We start from the raw sequence: 19729 nt of genomic DNA, 5'->3' as shown, positions 1-19729 counted from the left end.
TGACAATGTTAAGTATTGTCAGTTTACTCATGTTCAAATAAAAGTTGACAGATATTTCCGGACAATTAGAAGTGTCAACAAGATCCCGAAACATCCTAGTCTAGTAATTTAAGACAACAAGTAGTTCTGTACTGAGCTGATTTATCTGATGATGCCCAAATTTTATATTTATTTACTAAATGATATGTCACACAGTAATGGGAATAAATTATGTACCACGTAATACCCGATAACGTTTGAACGGGACTCAAATTGCTTCTATTGGTGATGGAATGATGTCAGAAGATGATATACCCCGCTAATGTCATTTTAGCGGGAAGATTACAAATTAATGTTATGTGCCATCAGCACTGGAGATACTAGTCCCGCACAAACGTTATTGGGTATCATGTGGTTCATGACATATTCCCATTTCATTTCACAAATGACATTATATAATTATTATGCAGATATTTTAGAGCAGAATTTATGTAAAATTTGTCCTAAATGCACAGATTGAAATTGCATGTTTTTCGTGGTGGTTGTATGGTTTGTAAAATCTATTTCAATTAAATGCCTTAATTACGATAACAACAAAAACATTTATTTTTCACTAAAATTTAGAGATTCACATCTATATATACTAGTATATTCAAGATGAAGAAAGAGACTACTTCATACAACTTTCTTCCCTTATCTGTCCTTTCTAAGAGTACCATTCTAAAACTAACGGAGCCATTATTATAACAGATGACAGCTAAATATGGAAGTGAGACAACCTAACCAGACAGGTAATGATGTCCCACCTGTAATTAGCGGCCATCTGTCACCTGTTACCTGTCTCTAGACCACTGACCTGCTGGACGGTAGGCTCGTAAAACATCATAACAACACGAGGACAGACAGCACACTCAACGGCCAAACAAAAGGCCTGACAAAACCCTCTTAAAGGACGTATAAACCAATTTTTTTACCTGTAAACCAGGAATCTTTGGTAACTAAAACCAAGTGACAAAGGCACATCAAATATTAGGATATAATTATGATGAGTGGAGACAAGGCTTTAAAAGGCTGATAAGACTATGTTATGATTGCTGTGTTTTCATTTTCAGATTTACGACTTCAGGCATTAAATGCTGCGTTTTAATTTGTAGATTTATGACTGTACGCACACAGTGCCTTGGTTTTGAGGTAAAAAGATGAGGACAAAACTCTGTTAAGATAACGGTCTCGACCATCCACGCTGTATAATGAAGATGCTATTTTGATATTCTCTGTAGTCATCACATGCTCACTCATGTACAATGTCTCTGTTAATTTTTGATTACATACGCTGCTGGCTGTCATCAAATAATTATCGAGGATTTTTAAAAGTTCTGAAGAAATAATTATTCTCTTTGTTGGTAATAAGTTTTATAGTTATATTAACTGCACCTGCTCGTGTCTGCAATATTCACTGTCATACAAACACTTTCAAAAACAATCAAATTATTGCTTTATGGTAGCGCCATGTCATCTCAATCTACCAACAGTATCTCTCAGCATTCCAATTCAGTTATCACGTGACATTAGACAAAATCTTGACAATAATGATAATTTTTGAGGAAATATTTTCAATACACCAGTCGTACTGAAAATATTTCAATAGAATACTGTAAAAACAGTTTTTAGAAAGTTGATATTTTAGTGCATTACCTCTGACGACATATTTGAACTCTCCTGGTTGAAAGGGGGGGAGGGGGTGGGGGACAGTTCATATGAAATTTAATGGCTAGACTTATCTTGTACAAACAAAATGCTGACTTCATGCATATGTTTCATACAATGTGCATCAGTATGGTCATAAATATAATTTCACAGAAAACTGTTGGTATGAAAAAAGAGTCAATTACACTATATAAATGCTGGAAAAATACATACAATATTCTGTTATTTTTTGGCCTGTATCAGTATACATGTAATGGTACCAGAGAGTAAGCATGGTGATACATTGTTTAATTCATATGATGTTTTTGTGAGGACCAACAAACAGTCTTTTCTCAATTGGTATAAGAATAATGTTTAAACAGAATAGACAATATATCCTTAGAATATCTATACTTTTACAAAATAATGGATGGATTACTTACCTTACCTTTGTGTAGATTTTTCAAGCTTTACACATGTAGTTCACTTACAAATAAATCTGAAAAATAAAGTATATATATATAAATTATGTTTAAAGAAAAACATATGGTAAAGTGGACTGGTATCTTGTATAAGTCTGATCAGACATTAGTTCATTCTTCTAGTCAGTCCTAAGTTTACTGTCATTGAGGGAATCAGCCATATCTTGAGTTCCCTCTTCCTGATTGACCATGTTAATCAATTAATCAATCTGAACAATGAGGAGTTCCTGATTCTTTACTGACAATCACATAGGAATCAAAATTAGTGCTTATGTAATTCAGTACTATTGTACACACAGACTAAAATGGTGCAATACAAACACTTAAAGATCAATAACTATTTAATATAATACACACTGGTTAGACAAAATGGTGCATCCTTCGATTCCCTCCGTATATTTATCAGTAACAGACAAAATGTTGCTGGTACAATTTCCCGTCATACCCATTCTTTAAAGGCAGCAACTTTTATTGTAAAAGACGCTTCATGGACAAAATGGTGCTTGACTGATTTTCTATGGTTCATTGATCTTAAGACAACTTCCCACCATCTTAACTCACAAAGATGTTTTGGTATGAATTAACTTAAACTGTCAATTCCTTTTATAGGACAGTGACTACATATTTCCCATAATACACAAGTTGTTCTTGAACCAAAATGGTGCTGGTACGATTTCTCTTCATTTTACCATGTTGATTGCATACCGTGTTAGTTCTCTCCTTTCCAAATCATTGATCAATTTCACTACAACAAACACATTGCACGCTCAATGAAAAAGCGCACAAGGAGAATTTTTTCTTTTCTTCTCGATTAAATTGGGTTTAGGAGGAGTGATTACGAATGCTTAGGCAAAAGTAGAGTGATAAGGAAAAACATGGCATTTGAATATGCTTTCATCAATTCAATATCCCATTATCCAATACTGCTGAAACGGCATACTGTGTTTAGAAATAGAAATTCACTTGATTTTAATCTCTCACCAATTTTCCTGAGCACCGAGAACTTTGCCACAGGCCTTATACGCTGTAATCCAAATAATTATGCCAACACCGCTATAAAAGGTTACCGATGAGTGAACATGAATTTTGGTTACGAACATCATAAATAATCTAAGATACGGGTATTAATTAATGTTTTCAATTTATTATAATTTACTGATTTAAGTTTCGAGATAAAAATAGTGAAACAAATTTGATGATGGAGAAGTGAGATGCCAAATATGGAAATGTGAGATGTCAAAGATGGAAAAGTGAGATGTCAAAGATGGGAAAGTGAGATGCCAAATATGGTAATGTGAGATGCCAAAAATGGAAAAGTGAGATACCAAAGATACAATTGCAAATATCCCTGATCAATGGTCGTTACAGACAGGCTTAATTGTATATATTGGAAATCTGTTAATATCATATCATACAGCATTCAGACAGAGCTGAGGTGAGAAGTACAGGTAAAGATACCTGTCTAACGAGATAATATAGATACTGACATTTAGGTAGTATTCTCTATAAGATAATCTGCAATCTGTATGCGCCATTACCTTAGAAGACACAGAATATGGACCAAAGTTGCAATATAACTGAAACGGATTTCACTGATTGTAAAATAATATTGACTGTAGAGCGACCCTTAGATACAAGCATGCTTGCATCCATTATAGACAAATATATACTGAGAAGAAGGAAGGTAGAACCTACATGTAATTGTGGCACCAAAACTACAAAAAATCAATATATCCCACCGCTGCCACCACCACAACCACCAGGCCTGACTGCAGGTATACCAGTGTAACAGGATTGTCACCTAGTGGTAATCTGTTTTCATTTGGTCTTTTTGGATATAATTGGGAGGCCTACTCTACCACATGTGTGTATATACTGCTGATGCTTACCAACGCCACATACATTCAGCCATCGACTGACTCCAATAGACCAGGCAAATTGATCAGGCTTTTTTCTACACTGTAGTGGCTTTCAATAAAGATTTAGGATGTACTTTCCCAAATGTCAGCTTCATCCCTTCTTACATTTACAACTGTGTCAATTTGGAAACAAAACCTATCTTTGCACAATGTGTTTTGTAGATGTGGTAGTGATGGGGATCTCTGCAGTCTATGGATTTATTCAGAAGCTCCTGGCTGAAAGCATTTAATATAGAAACAGTATGGGGCTAAATTTTCTAGCAAAAATAAAGTTTAGGATTTGACCAAGGTCTGTACAAACAGACAGTGACTTATTGAGAGTAAAGCACATGGGCAGATAGCATAATTAAGGGACAGTACATTTCCGATGATTCTCAGAAGCTTTCATCTCCACTTGTACAATCAAATGACATTTTAGCCCATTGTCAGTTTTAGCATATATTCTAGCTGATGAGGTTTCATATCCTTGAAATTTTAAGATGTGTATTTCCCTCAACTTTACCTTAGAAAATATACTGAAAGTTCTTAATTTGGCGCAATCAAGTTTGGGCGCAAAATTGATTTTGAGCAGGTTAATGCAGTAATGAATTTGCCAACATTTGTCACAAATGCTATACTATAAACAACAAACAGAAAATACATTAATAAAAATGTATGTTTATAATCTTAGATTGGTCTCCAGAAACCAGGGACTTGCTTTATCTCTCAAACCCAAACTAGTCTCCAGAAACCAGGGACTTGCTTTATCTCTCAAACCCAAACTAGTCTCCAGAAACCAGGGACTTGCTTATCTCTCAAACCCAAACTAGTCTCCAGAAACCAGGGACTTGCTTTATCTCTCAAACCCAATCTAGTCTCCAGAAACCAGTGACTTGCTTTATCTCTCACACCCAAACTAGTCTCTAGAAACCAGGGACTTGCTTTATCTCTCAAACCCAATCTAGTCTTTAGAAACCAGTGACTTGCTTTATCTCTCACACCCAAACTAGTCTCTAGAAACTAGGGACTTGCTTTATCTCTCAAACCCAAACTAGTCTCCAGAAACCAGGGACTTGCTTTATTCCTCAACCCCAAACATTAACGGTATCCATATGGGTGATGGAGCACTTACTAACGTAAATGATGGTGATGATGAATATACATGATGGTGTTCATCATTTCACTGAATCCACCTTGCATGAGAGCTATACTATTGGTGTATATGGTGATGTGTTCAATGTAATCCTGCTCATGATCCTATGGTACAAAGTGCATGCAGATACACAATCTGTACAGGGACATAAATCTACTGGCTCTCATTTATAAACCCGAGCCAGGAAATGGTTAAAACTGCAGTTTATAATCGACTTGTATCTTCTGTAAATCAAGAAAATTTCTTCAGCACAGTGACTGTTTTTTCAATTCCATTGAAATGAGAACTGAAGCAACCTGTCGCTTTATGGGCCTCAAGGTTCATGAAATGACATAAACTGCAGGAATTAAGTCAGCGAACACACAGCTTTGCGGGCTACACATGCATTGATCGGGGCTCATCAGCATGCATGTCCTTTACAATCCATAGCTATAGGTATGACCATACAGGGACCAGCCATTACTACTAGTGATGGAATTCATTATAGACCAAAAGATCCTCCACAGATTATAGAACCTATCTGATACATTCACAGATCCAAGAAATATGTTGGTAGAAACAATTTTGCGACTGTCAGGCAATATTTTCACAAGACAGGTTTTTAATCAAAATGGATACCTCTTGCCTTACATTCTCAAACATAATATTCTCTTAGAACAGAAAATGGTTATAATCTTAAGATAAAATAATTCTCTCCAGCAAATAGATTTCCATCTGAAAATGATAACTCTCCTTAAAGTCAAGACATATTTTTCTAGCTCCGTTGTGACAAAATATTCCCATAGTTCAAGATATATCTCTGTCTATTGAAACAGACATGGCATCCTTATAGGACAAAATATTATCTCCTGGAACAAACTGTAAAGACATATCCTTATACAGATTTTCAACTCTGTCTCTTTCTCAAACAAGGTATTTCCTTTCCTCCTCTTCCCTCTTCTCTCCATCAGGCATTTTCCTCCTTCTCTCTTTTCTCCATCAGGGATTCTCCCTAACCCTTCTCTCCATCAGGGATTTTTCCTCCTCCCCTCTTCTCTCCATCACCAAATTTTCATCTTCCCTTCTTTTCTTCATCAGTAATTTTTCCTCCACCCCTCTTCTCTCCATCAGGGATCTTCCCTTACAACTCAGAGTACACCGATTTAAAAGCGGAATTATTTAAAATCAGTAAAATTTCCTCATAATAATATATGTATCCTTCTCCAAAAACAGATGATTATGACTTCATTTCATAAAAATATTTTTTTTGACAATCCTTCCTTCGAAGACATCAGAAACATCTGACTATCTATCTTACCATGTCCGTGTTACAGTACGAGTCTGATTATTTTTACCAAGTTCGATTTGGTTGCCTTCCTGCCAGCACACCGTTATTTTCCGACTCATTATTGTAGACCCTGAGACAGCTCGACTGGAGCTGTCAGAAGGGTATTGCATGTTAAATGTGGTATACAGATCTAAGGAAATGGAGTAAAAGATAAAAAAAATTCTATTATTGGTGAAAGAGAGCATTGTCCAACAATGACATTTAGAATCAGTTCCTAGACATGTTTAGTAAAGAGACATTAGAAAGTGTCTGTGATTCCGACAATACACAATCCACGCTGGTATTATCCCAATCCATTATTAATATGTATCGATGTTACATATACCAGATAATTAACTCTCGGCACTTAACCTAGAAAATGTGATCGACATCATGTGACAAAAATAAGCGCTGGGAAGAATTAAACATGCATACTAATCGTAACGATATACATTTACTGATACAGTTAATGTCATCCCCTCAAATCGATTGGACACTTGTTACATCAACCTTATCATCTTCATCTGACTGATGACAAAAATACAAGCCTTAGGAATTGCACTCACAACAGAGATCTGTGTGACGGAAAGAATCTACCATCATCATTCTGCTGACCAGTACAACTGACCAGTCCAAATCCAGCCACTAAATACCAGGCAAAACACCATGGGCTATCAAATTTGTGATAATGAAAAACAGAAAATCATAATGTTCACACATTCCAAACGGCAATTAGGACAGAATACTACCATTAACCACAGTAGAACAAAACATATCACAGACCATAACGAGCTTTGGGTTTACGCGCAGGATAATGTATACACAGGGATCGACATTTGGAGAAAATTCCGCTGAAAGCATAATAAAATCTTGGGTAGCACCAAGTGTTGTTCCGCGTGCGGCATTATGATTATCAAATTTCCATTTACAATGGCATCTGCCACCTAACAAAGCTTAGAACTCGGGAATGGAATTTTCACCACTATCCTCACAAAAATGTGTCAAATTACAGCGACTCATCTTTCAAATGTTTTGCCAATAAACTATTTCTGTCAAAAATTATGCAACTACGGTTATTGATTTCGAGTTAAACTCCATTTGAGGCGAATTGTGTTTTGTCATTCGCAAGTGTCAATACAAGCCATCCATAGCGAAATCTAGTCATACTTTCAGACAACCAGAGGAATATTATTGCTGCATTTCTCTGTGAGTTTATCCAAATCAACACCTTTCCTCCTGATCTGATGGTTCTGGTGACCTTGTGGGGAATAAAACTGCGACATAATTGATTCTGACGAGGATTAAGCCATAAGATTCCGCAGACAGAAGTCATGGCGTAACAGCATGGATCAGACCTTGTTTTCCCTGAGCATTATGTGACAATGCAGCAAACAGAGTATGGACAAAGTTATGTTCCTGGTTTAGTGGTGTGGTATTTTACAATTATATAGCCCACCTTTGATTATATATGTTCAAGACTGATATGATTCTAGCAAACTGCAAGTTATATCTTGATCAGTTTATGAACACTGACAGTTCTAAAGTTAAATTATTATGTCAAGCCAAACAAGAGATCCCAGAGGGATCTTGGCGCCCACCTAAGAACGATCTTTGTCTGACAAAAGAAAGAGGGATCTTTTCTCTGCTTTTCAAGCTTTTACTACATATTACTACACATGAAATTTCAGAAAGATCCTTTGACTGCTTTCTGAGATATATAACGGTAACAAACTTTAATTATCAAAATCCTTGATAGCTACCTGTCGGCCATCTTGTTCACCGATCGGTCCTAAAATGCAATATGCACAACTACACCCCTAGAAGAACCTGCACATACAATTTGAGACAGATCCCTTCAGGATATTCTTAGACAAAGCGGAAAAAAACTTCAATTGTCAAAATCCAAGATGGCGCTCTGTCGGCCATCTTGTTCACTGATCGGTACCAAAAATGCAATTTGCATAACCAGGGACCTAGGGGAACCTGCACATGAAATTTGAGACAGATCCCTTCAGTACTTTCTAAGAAACAGTGGTAACAAGCTTCAATTATCAAAATCCAAGATGGCGTCCTGTCGGCCATCTTGTTCATCGATGGGTCTGAAAATGCAATATGCACAACTAGACCTCTAGGGGAACCTGCACATGCAATTTGATACAGATCCCTTGAGTACTTTCTGACAAATAGTGGTAACAAGCTTTAACTATCAAAATCCAAGATGGCGGCCTGTCGGCCATCTTGTTAATCAATCGGTCCCAAAATGCAATATGCACAACTAGACCCCTAGGGATATCTGCACATGCAATTTGAGACAGATCCCTTCAGTACTTTCTGAGAAATAGCGGTAACAAACTTCAATTGTCAAAATCCAAGATGGCTGCCTGTCGGCCATCTTGTTCATCCATCGGTCCCAAAATGCAATATGCACAACTAGGCCCCTAGGGGAACCTGCACATGCAATTTGAGACAGATCCCTTCAGTACTTTCTGAGAAATAGCGGTAACAAACTTCAATTGTCAAAATCCAAGATGGCTGCCTGTCGGCCATCTTGTTAACAGATTGGTCCCAAAATACAATATGCACAACTAGGCCCCTAGGGGAACTTACATGTGAAATTTGAGAAAGATCCCTTCAGTACATTCTGAGAAATAGCGGTAACAAACTTTAACTATCAAAATCCAAGATGGCTGCCTGGCGGCCATTTTGTTGACCGATTGGTCCCAAAATACAATATGCACAACTATAGCCCTAGGGGAACCTGCATATGAAATTTGAGAAACATCCCTTCAGCACTTTCTGAAAAATAGCGGTAACAAGAATTGTTAACGGACGGAAGGACGGAAGGACGGACGGACGGAAGGACGGACGACGGACCACGGACAAAAAGCGATTTGAATAGCCCACCATCTGTTGATGGTGGGCTAAAAATACCAAACCCACAGTTGCTATATATTGATTGCGGTCGATGTTTTTTCTGCAAGGACTCCAACTTTCCTTTATGATCTTAACTGGGTACGTCCTTAAATGACTGGCCGTTAAAAAGGCTTTAAACCAAACAATCTCGCAATTCTTTTGTGTCCTTTAATATATAATTGATGTAATATGTACTTTTTCAGCACAAATAAACTCGATTCAACAATCCATTGCGGATTTCCTCTGATATCCCACAATGCCCTCTGCATTATTAACCAATCAAAGTAAGATTGCACCGTCAATTGTGTGAGATAAGATTTACCCTTGGCAATCCTTTGTGTTTTAATCACGATTTTCTGAGTGACTTCTAAACCAAGATTCCTTAATAATAAATTTCTTCCTACTTTTATTATCTCGGTTTCACAGTGCTTCTATATGTAGCACAACCAGAAATCTTTACGAACATAGCATTTCTAAAGTCATAAATTGTTCGGCTTTCATCATCGGGTTTTGAATCTTTTATGAAAATCGCGGCAATAAAATTAAAACATGCGAGGAAACAATTGATCTGGTGATTCTCTAGTGTTTGAAATGTTCTTTACCTACACAGAGGTCATAAACACCGTACCAACTAGACGTCAGCAAACGCAATACCAGTAGACAACTCGTATATAGAAAACATCTGTTATCAGGAGACGCTCATCCTGAAAACAACTTTAAATGAACAGCGACAATGATGAAAGGGATTATTTGATCAAGCTTCCTGTGAAATCATGTACATCTTTGCATGTGAATACATTTTTACCTTTATGCATGAAAACATGACTTTTTGCGAAACAATAAGACAAACAATAAAACACTTTTAAATGACATCACTGAATGTTATTTTTATTTAAATGACATCACTGAATGATATTTTTATTTGAATGACATCAAGGAATAGTATTATAATCTATGAAATATTTACACCATTCAAAATGAAACGAAACATTCTTTTAATCACAGGACTTCACATCATTGTCTACGGCAAAGCTATATAGTCTCAATTTACAGGCAACAACAGAACATAAAGAATTCGCCAGATGACTGCTCCATCCAATTTGACCCGAGCATGCCCATATATATTTGACAAAGAGGTACCCTAAATTATATAACTGTGATAACCAAGGGAACCAAAACAGCTTAGAAACCAAGTATTGAAGGTAAGCATGGTAACTGCAGTAACCACGGTAACTAAAGTAACGAAGGAAAACAAACCAACCAGAGGAACAGGGGAAACCAAAGTAATTATAATTACTGTAGTTTCCATGGTTACTTTGGTTTCCCTTATCCACAAAATAACTTATTTACTAAATTTGAAATTGTCCTGTCGTTTCTGAAATGTTCTTTATTCCTCTATCAAGGGCAATCAAATCAGTGGCATCAAAAAAGTACATCCAACACCCCTGGGGTACTGGGACAGCTACGTATATGATGTTTCACCGATGATCTGAACAAACAATTCATTAACAGTGCAACAAACATTGTGTGAATGATGAGAGATTTTAAATACCTAAACATTAACGTTCATTGCCAAATAAAAATTTCTTGAAATGTCAAAGGTGAGATATCCATTGATAAACACCTTACATTATCAAAACCTAACACCTTTAATTGTCATATCAACCCCTCTCTGGAGGCGAAACAATGCTATGCATTACATCTCAATCAATAGCACCATATGATATTCCCAGGTTGTCAGCTCAAATCTCCATCAACACAAAAATGATAGAAATAAAGTTTGACAGGTGAAATAACATATTGTGCACCACAACTAGAACTTTATGTAGTAGCTAGGCATCAGTCCTATATTAACCTAGCGTTGTTCCATGAACACCCGATTGTTATGGATACGCATGCAGCCCATTCCTTCACATGGATCAATGGACTTGCTTATCGGCTGAAAACAGTTCCTAAGCATGCAACTTGGGCATTAGGCTGCTCTTACTACTTTGGTTTACATAGTAAAGGAATAAGTGTTCAAATGTATCGTCAGCTCCCTAGGGAGTTCTACAATCAGATTAGGGTTTGGTGGGGTTAGATATACACACACTCATGTATACCTTATTTAAGGGGTAATGCTATTTTTCCCTTTACACTTCTGAATGATCAATATTGTAAAATACCGTAAATATTTTAAACAAAAGGACCGCAATATATACAATAAAATACCGCAAACAAACAGAAAAGATATTTTTGTAACAGGAGAGTAGGAAATTGTCCTTATAGGGACTTGATCACCGATAAATCTAGAAGTGATTTATAGACATGCAAACTATCACTGTAGATTAAACAGGGAACAAAACTCCATCAAAAAATGACGCGGCAAACAACGGTTAGACTATCCTCGAGGTGTAGAAAAACGAAGGGTTTGAACCCTGGGCCCCCTGTACTCTGCACAGAAGCTCTACCAAATGATTGTCATGCAGTGATAGAATAGTCATATCTCAATGATATTAACTCACCAGAAATAGATACAGTTAAACCTGCTATAAAGGACACCTGTCTGTAAAAGACAGACTCATAAATCCCATTTGGTGCAATTTACTAAATACCGTAAAAGGTATTCGACCCAATAAGCGCCCAGGTCATTTAAAATATAGAAAAGGTGCTTAATAAGATAAAATCATTGCAAACAGTTTTGTGTAGCCTTGCATGGTCTTTATTAATTTATATCTGCCAGTGGGCAATTGAAATTGAGTCCTCAAAAAAGGGGAGGGGTGCTTATATATATAGTGACATGGGCACTTATTGGGTCGATTACAGTAATCGACCTCTGTATAAAGGATACCTGTCTATAAAGGATATTTGTGTTATATCCCTTTGGTGTCCTTTATAGACAGGTTTGACTAAAATTGGAAAATTAGATGACTCTATTACATACATCTTGCTTAAAATTTGAACTAATTAACACAATTAAACTATTAAAACTTGGATGAGGATGCATTAAATACTCATTCTAAGAAATTCAAGGAATATTCCCTAAGCTTATTCTTAATATGGACATTTCAATGTTTCAAATTTTGAGATATTTTAAAAACATATAAGCTAAAACTAGACGACACACATCCTTTGATAAGTAAATTATTTAGAAGATTTGTCATCATTTTAGCATGCTGACATTTTAAACACACTATCTTTCTCCGAGAAAGCCATCGCTTCCGAGTGTATTATCAGGTACAATATGGTATACTTCCAATTATGTCAGAAAATTTACGATAAAAGAGATCTTTATAGAAAACATAAAATGGTGAGTATGAACAGCGACGGTAGAACCGACGATAAATCATCACAAACAACTTCCTAACCCTCAATTTGGTATACAGCCGAGCCCCAAACAGCCTGATCAATATATTCTACATATGTGTGCAGTTAAAAATTGAAATTTAGCTCTGCCTCACAACCAAAAGACTAAAACAAAAATCTATAACATCTGAATTTAATTCTCCTGTTTATTTCTTTCTCAGATCCATATTATTTGGCAATGGTGCCTGCCATTACAGAAGCAAATGAATATTTTACCCTCTAAGAATATGGAGCGTCTAAACTCAGTTACACCCGCTACCAACTCATGAATTTTCTCCAAAGGAAAGCATTATTAGATTTTTATTTTCTGTATAGAGGAGAACGGAGCCCAGGAGATTCCAACCGTGTCTCTGTCATTGGAAAGCTTGTAAGACAGTGCTAAAAGCTGCTGTGACCTTTGACCTTCCGCACCTCACAGCTTCCACAATCCCTGATGACACAGTGCAAATGTCAAAAGCTGTTTTCCATGCCACTGCTGATCGATAAGCTGACCAGTGGTCACTTCCTCTGGCCAGTCCATCACAGCTGCATAGTGGACGAACACATGGGACCTGCTTGACCAACAGGGAGGGTTGGAAATTGAATTGTGGTGTGATTGTGTTTTCCGACAAGAAAAATTACGGGGACTATAATACAATATTTACCAGTCTTTGTGCTGGGGTGATGAAGTGTGTTAGGGGGGAATTGTGGGTAACATAATTTCAATCCATTCCAATGTTCGAAGACAAAGAGAAAGTTAAGATAGGAATAATATTGACAGTGATTGTCACTAGGTCACTATATACATCTATCAATTCAATGTTTCCCCATAAATATTTGTCTTGGAGCAAAATAAACCGCGTACACAATCCAAAGTCTAGTTATATGTCCATGAAATGTCGTAACAAATCAGATATTGCTGCTTCACAGTATTATAAACAATCAAAATAGCATATGAATTGTTGATTTTGCTCGACAACTTGGGGCCATATACAGTAGATTAAATCCAATTTAGTAGTTCCTGTTCTTGTCAACAGAATTTTAAAATGATAATATTCAATACTTCTGATATCTAAAGCCATTGTTTCTCCAAACTCAATTTGATGGCAGTTTTGAAAATTTATATTAGCTGGAAATTGACAAATGGATGTCAGCTTTACTCCATGCAGGAGTCATTTAAGTTCCTATATAAAATTTAGCAATGATTTTAAATTCAGTAACACATCTTTCAAAGTTTATGTTTAAGGAAGGTAATTTTTGTTCCATTATAAATCATATTATCATTTATGTTTGATGTCAAACTAAAACTACCTGATCAAAATATGTCATTTTACATTCCAACCTCAAAATATAATCTTAACCATTATATCTCAACACATTACATTAAATCTGTATTTTCTATGTCATTTTTAACCTTATGTTAAATCTGTATTTTTCAACATTTCTTTTTACCTTACACCCATTGCTTATCTGAATGTTTTTCTCCTCCTTACTGATAGGACACTGAGCCCATTGTAATCAACCAAAGAATTAGTTAAGCAATGTTCATTTCTCAATATCTTTTTAACATGTACAGTAAACCTTCATTTTTGAATTTCTTTTTTAATCTTGCCTTAAACCTTCATTTTGCAATAACGTTTTTAACTTTAACTTTTATCTCTTGTATCTTTTTTGACCTTGACATTATTTTTTAATGCTGACATTATATTTTAACTTTTATACCATATTTAACCTTTAAATTAAACCAAATCCTTTCTCAACACTTGTTTTAATAATTCAATCTTTGCAATACCTACTCGCAAGGGCAGATAATTCTGTAATATGCAAATACGGAATACATTTAAGAATAAAATTTCTTTATGTTTTTTCAACCTTGACCTTTTTTTTTAATGTCTTTCTCTTTACTGGTGGTGTAGACACCAGCTCATTTACATAAACGTCTCATTATAAGAGCCCCATTGCCATGATATTACTACACCATAAAGAATCTAAACTCCATCTTCTCAAGACTTGAAAAGACAATCACAATGAGTAAAATCATATTACACAAGATATTTCAGTCAAAAACAAAATTCCAATATTCTCTGTAGACACGGAATATGTCTGACATATTTTCAAATGGAAACAATATATACAGATAATGCAATTGAAGTCTTCTAAAATGAATTTTCTTGCGAGGATTAAAAGATAATTTTGTAGATAATCAGAACTAGAAAACAATTGTCGCGCTATAACCAAGTTTAAGTGTTGTGGATTCAGGAACAATGACAGCGGGCGGCGACCAGTCTGTCTCCTGTGGCTCAACAAGATTGCACGAGAATTATCGGCATTGTGTGTGCCATCAGCTGGTGTGTAAAGTGCTAACAATTTAAGAGTATTTCAAACATTTTTCTTGTGAAATTTGATCAAAAGGAAAAAAAAATTGTGGTGATTGTGTAGAAATACTAGTTGTTACCCATCACTTTCTCCAACCAGTTCCTCTCTACAGTTAAAGCATGTGCACAAACCATAGGGGAATTCATATCCAAGAAACCTGCGCAACACCAAATGCTTTTTTGTCAAGCATGATTTTTGTGAGAGCTCTAACTCCCAAAAGACTCTCCTGCTATCTGTTTCATCCAGTGAAGCAATCGAGTTGTCAATATTTTTAAATGGAATTTTCAAAGGAAGGAAAAAACCCTGCTTTAATTTCAAACCTTGTCAACGATTTGAAGAAAGAAATATGTGATTTAGGTTATCAGATGGCAAAAGGAAATGGAAAATTTAGCACCCTTCTGAAAGATCATCTCCCATTCAATACTTCTAAGCAATTTAAAATAACTCCATGACAAAAATAAAATAGAAAATCAGAATATATATCCGATAAATGAAATAAGCTTAAGGATATTGAATTTCCAAAAGCTATTCCATTTTATAAAGACAAACTGTCAAACCCTCTCATGCATGCTATATCTACTAAACTCAACAGAGATTCATTTGAAACCTGAACATATTCATCTAATGGCTTCTATACGTGTGATTATATACTCTGCCGGATCGTAACAGTACATAATGCTTAGTAAAATCTATTCTAAAAACACTCCCACAAAGCCAAATTCACTTAAATGTAAAATTGGATCTAGAAATTAGCACTAATTGTCCTGAAAATACCAGTAATGAATGCAGCTGGCCAGAGTGTTTTACACGGATCTGGGACCATTATGCCAATCAAGACAGTGACAAGAAACCAAAAAACAAAATCTATTTTTGTTCATTGTTGTGAGAGATAATGAGCCTCTTCTCCATCTTCTCTGCTTTTACTGTGACAAAATGTCTATCTTCTATTGCTGAAAGATCAAGCCACAAAATCAAATGTCGTCTTTTCTCCCTCATCTAAAGTTAGTCTTCCTCCATTGATTTTTTAAGATAATCGTACAGTGACATGCTACAATGGTCAGAATTAGGACGGCATCGGACACAAGCAGTACCTAAAAGCATTCCGCTAGAAAAAATTGTAGGGCACAGTAAAAACTGGGAGTGACTCAGTCACACACCAGTCTGAACATTCCGTTAGAAACATGACAGAATGATGCAGGAAAATTTGATAATGACAAACATGAGAAATGATTGCTTTTGCTAATTAGTATCCAGAGAATGTGCGATGAAGATTAACATGCAGCTTGTCGCATGGCTCGTACAACATAATGACCACGGCATTCTACTAGGTGTCTAATACCGACAACATTTTTACCCAACCCCCCGCTAATTACGGTAATTATTATAGAGTAGAGTTAAATGATAGTCTTTACTGTTTTCAAATTTGACCATGGTCAACCATTAGTAATTATACCATACAAGAGAAGAAATAACTATTTTTAACCTAGATTTCAGCCTGTAAAAAAAAAAAGAAAAATATTATCAGCTTTTTTAACATAAAGAAATTTTAACGATGTCAATATAGAAAATAACATGTAAATATTTTGGCAGTGGTGAACGAGTGGTTAAAATTCAGATATATTACCTACAAACCCTTTAGCTTTGGGTCGTGAGTTCAAATCCAATTTAGGACAATTTGTCAGGTACTGACTGTTGGTCAATAGTTTTCCTCTGTGTAATCTTAATTTCTTCCACCATCTAGCACGTCCTTAAATGACCCTGGCTGTTAAGGACATTAAACGAATCACACAAAATCAAAGTTTTTTCTAACTACAATAAATCAATTTTTGAATCCTAATTGCAACGAGCACATTATAAATGTAGCAATTGCAGCATTTCAATCCACAACATTTTCAAGGAAGCATTTTGTTTATATGTTTTATAGTTGTCAGTGAAAAGTACATTGTAGTGTACATGGTAAACAGAAATTCAATTTCCAATCATACTTTTACATGTGTATACTTATATTAGTTTGATAATTACCAAAGACTAAGACTGGATAATCATGCACAACCCAATTATCAATCCGATCTTTTTCTTTTGATAAAATATAGGTTCAGTGGTTTTCTAAAGAACAATAAAATGCCAACAGTTTAATGATTTGAATGGTAACATAATATCCCAATAAGAACAGGCTACTGAAAAGATTGACCAGTTGTGGAACCGAATATTATCAAGGGAAATTACTCTGATATAAATCCTGAAATCAAAATTTCAGATTGAGGGAGATAACTCTTATTAGATGTTGTTTGATAATTTTATCTAAGTAATATATATGTGTACAGATTTTTCTTTACAGAAGACACATTGAGAATTGAAAACTTGAATTCTTCCAACTCCAATGATATAAGTGGAAGGGATGGACCAGAACAGGCCAAGCAGACGTGAGAGTAACTGTTTATTTTAACACCCCCCTTCCCCCACAAACATTTGTTTCATGACAGGGACTAGGCATTATTACCTCCAGGGGGGACAGATAATTTTATACATGGGAAAAAAAAACAAAAAATATTCCGAAGCCAGACTTCTATTTCTGAAAAAAAAACCAACATTTCAAATCTACCTAGTCATCAGGTTGTGTCAAGCCACATTGGTGTTTCAAAGTCACGACATCTGGACGTTAAAAAGGTAGATTAAAAACAAAAAAGTGTGGAAACAGTTTAAAGATTTTTTTCTAAAGGTTAGTCATCAGATGGTATGGTCTAACACTGACAATGACTCACCAGATTAAACAATTTTCTCCTCATCCACGATCTAACATTTTCATCATTGAATGCAAAAAAATTCTTAATACATATTTACATCTACAAACATGCGAACCTACCATTACTTGTCTCAGAGAACAGCATAAGACCTGTGACTCTATCAATGTACTTTTATTATTTATTTCCTTCACATAAAATACAGGTTTTTCATTGGTTTTAAGAATTCGCATGGTTTAAACATATAAATCCTTAGATATCATGTCATAAACTTTGTCACAATGAAATGACCAGCCTGGTGTTATCAAGACATCATTCAATAATATCCTGAGATTCACAATTTTATCCTGAGATTAACCATTTTATCCTTCAATTACAATTTTTTTTGAAATCAATAGCGCTTTTTTCTCCTTTTTTTCTTAGAATTTTATTGAATTATATTTTTTTTAATTCAAGATTCAATCTGCTATCTTGGTGATCAAGAACCGATTACAACACATGACAATACCTGACTCACTTTTCTCTAGTGAATTATCACCAAGGATTCAGTCGACAGAGCCTTCAATGGACACTTTAGTCTCAGGTGAACAGTCGAGGAATCTCAGCATCATGAACAGACAACTGTTAAATCAAGGTCATGTAATTGTCATGGAGAAGACATTTCCCCGCTTTGTTTTTATCAATGATGAAAAAAAAGTTATCTCCCTAATCTATTTAAAATACTTTCTACAGAACATCTTGTCTCTTATGATAATTACCCCAGTCTCAATCTTCCAATAGAACTCTGCCTTAACCCTGGCTATAGTTATCTCCCTTTACCAGTCCAAATCAATAAAAGTTTATCTCCACTAAAACATCAAAAACTTCCAACTGAATATTGCTGTATTTTGATCAGAGTTATCTTCCCTAAAACATAAAAAACTTTCAATAGAATAATGTTGTGTCACTGATGATATTTATCTCCCCTAATTACCAGTCCCAAATTTCAACAAAATAATTTCTTTCTAATGACAATTAATTTCTGTAATGAATATTCCAACAGAACTATGCCTTTATTGTAAATGATAGGCATACCAGTCCCAATTTTCCTTTAAATCATGTCACAGACAATATTTATCTCCCCTTACCACTTTATACAAAATGTCACCTTATCCTTGATGTTAGTTATCCGCCCTTGCCAATCCCACACTTCCTACAGAGCAGTGTCCTTTCCCTATTGATCATTATCTCCCCTTGTCAGTCCCATACTTTCTGCAGAACAATGTCCTATCACTATTGATAATTATCTCCCCTTACAAGTCCTAAACTTCCTTAGAACATTGGATATATACATAATTTGGTATCTCTATAAAGTGGGTCTATATGTTTTCCTCAAATTTATGAATGTGATGGCTATAAATTTAAATGAAGGTTACTTGTGTCTTGTTTTGATGTCTCCATAGGATTTAAAATTCTCCTAAACAGACCAGACCAAAGAGCCAGAACACAATTACCAAGTCAATAATATTTCAGAATTTTCAAAAGCCACTGCATGATGGAAATTATTCGGTAGCTTTTACTCCGACACCAGACTGTCTCGCAGGCAAATTTAGTTTATATTCAGTCATGCTAATGTTGGAATACTTAAGAGTGGATGGAGAATACTCACCCACTGGTATCAGTGTGTCTGTTCAATATCTTATTGATGGGAAATATTCATACATATAGACACTATAGTGTTGGATTTAGGGACTGCAGTCCTTAAAGAGAGGTGACTTTATTTCCAGATATAACATGTAGGTTGGCTACTTGTTATCGGTAAGGTGTCTATAACATTTATCTAACATCATGCACATTCCTACTTTAATTCCTAACACAACATTGAGCAGTTG

The 19729-nt window shown here is 35.5% G+C and overlaps 1 protein-coding gene across 3 annotated transcripts in view; it reads right to left on the bottom strand.

Annotated features, from left to right (window-relative positions):
* LOC138304776 (neuroglian-like) overlaps positions 1-19729 on the bottom strand; it is a 284534-nt gene that overhangs the window by 123724 nt on the left and 141081 nt on the right. For 2 of the 3 annotated variants that reach the window (XM_069245044.1, XM_069245046.1), the window contains exon 4: positions 2109-2164. The gene's annotated coding sequence lies outside the window, so the exon portion shown is untranslated. The remainder of the gene's footprint in view (positions 1-2108; positions 2165-19729) is intronic. The other variant, XM_069245045.1, reaches the window with a different exon arrangement.

The sequence above is a fragment of the Argopecten irradians genome, chromosome 12, assembly GCF_041381155.1.
Source record: "Argopecten irradians isolate NY chromosome 12, Ai_NY, whole genome shotgun sequence".
Classification (NCBI taxonomy): Eukaryota; Metazoa; Mollusca; class Bivalvia; order Pectinida; family Pectinidae; genus Argopecten; species Argopecten irradians.
Note: the sequence above shows the minus strand (reverse complement) of the source record. Positions and strands in the feature narration are given on the sequence as shown.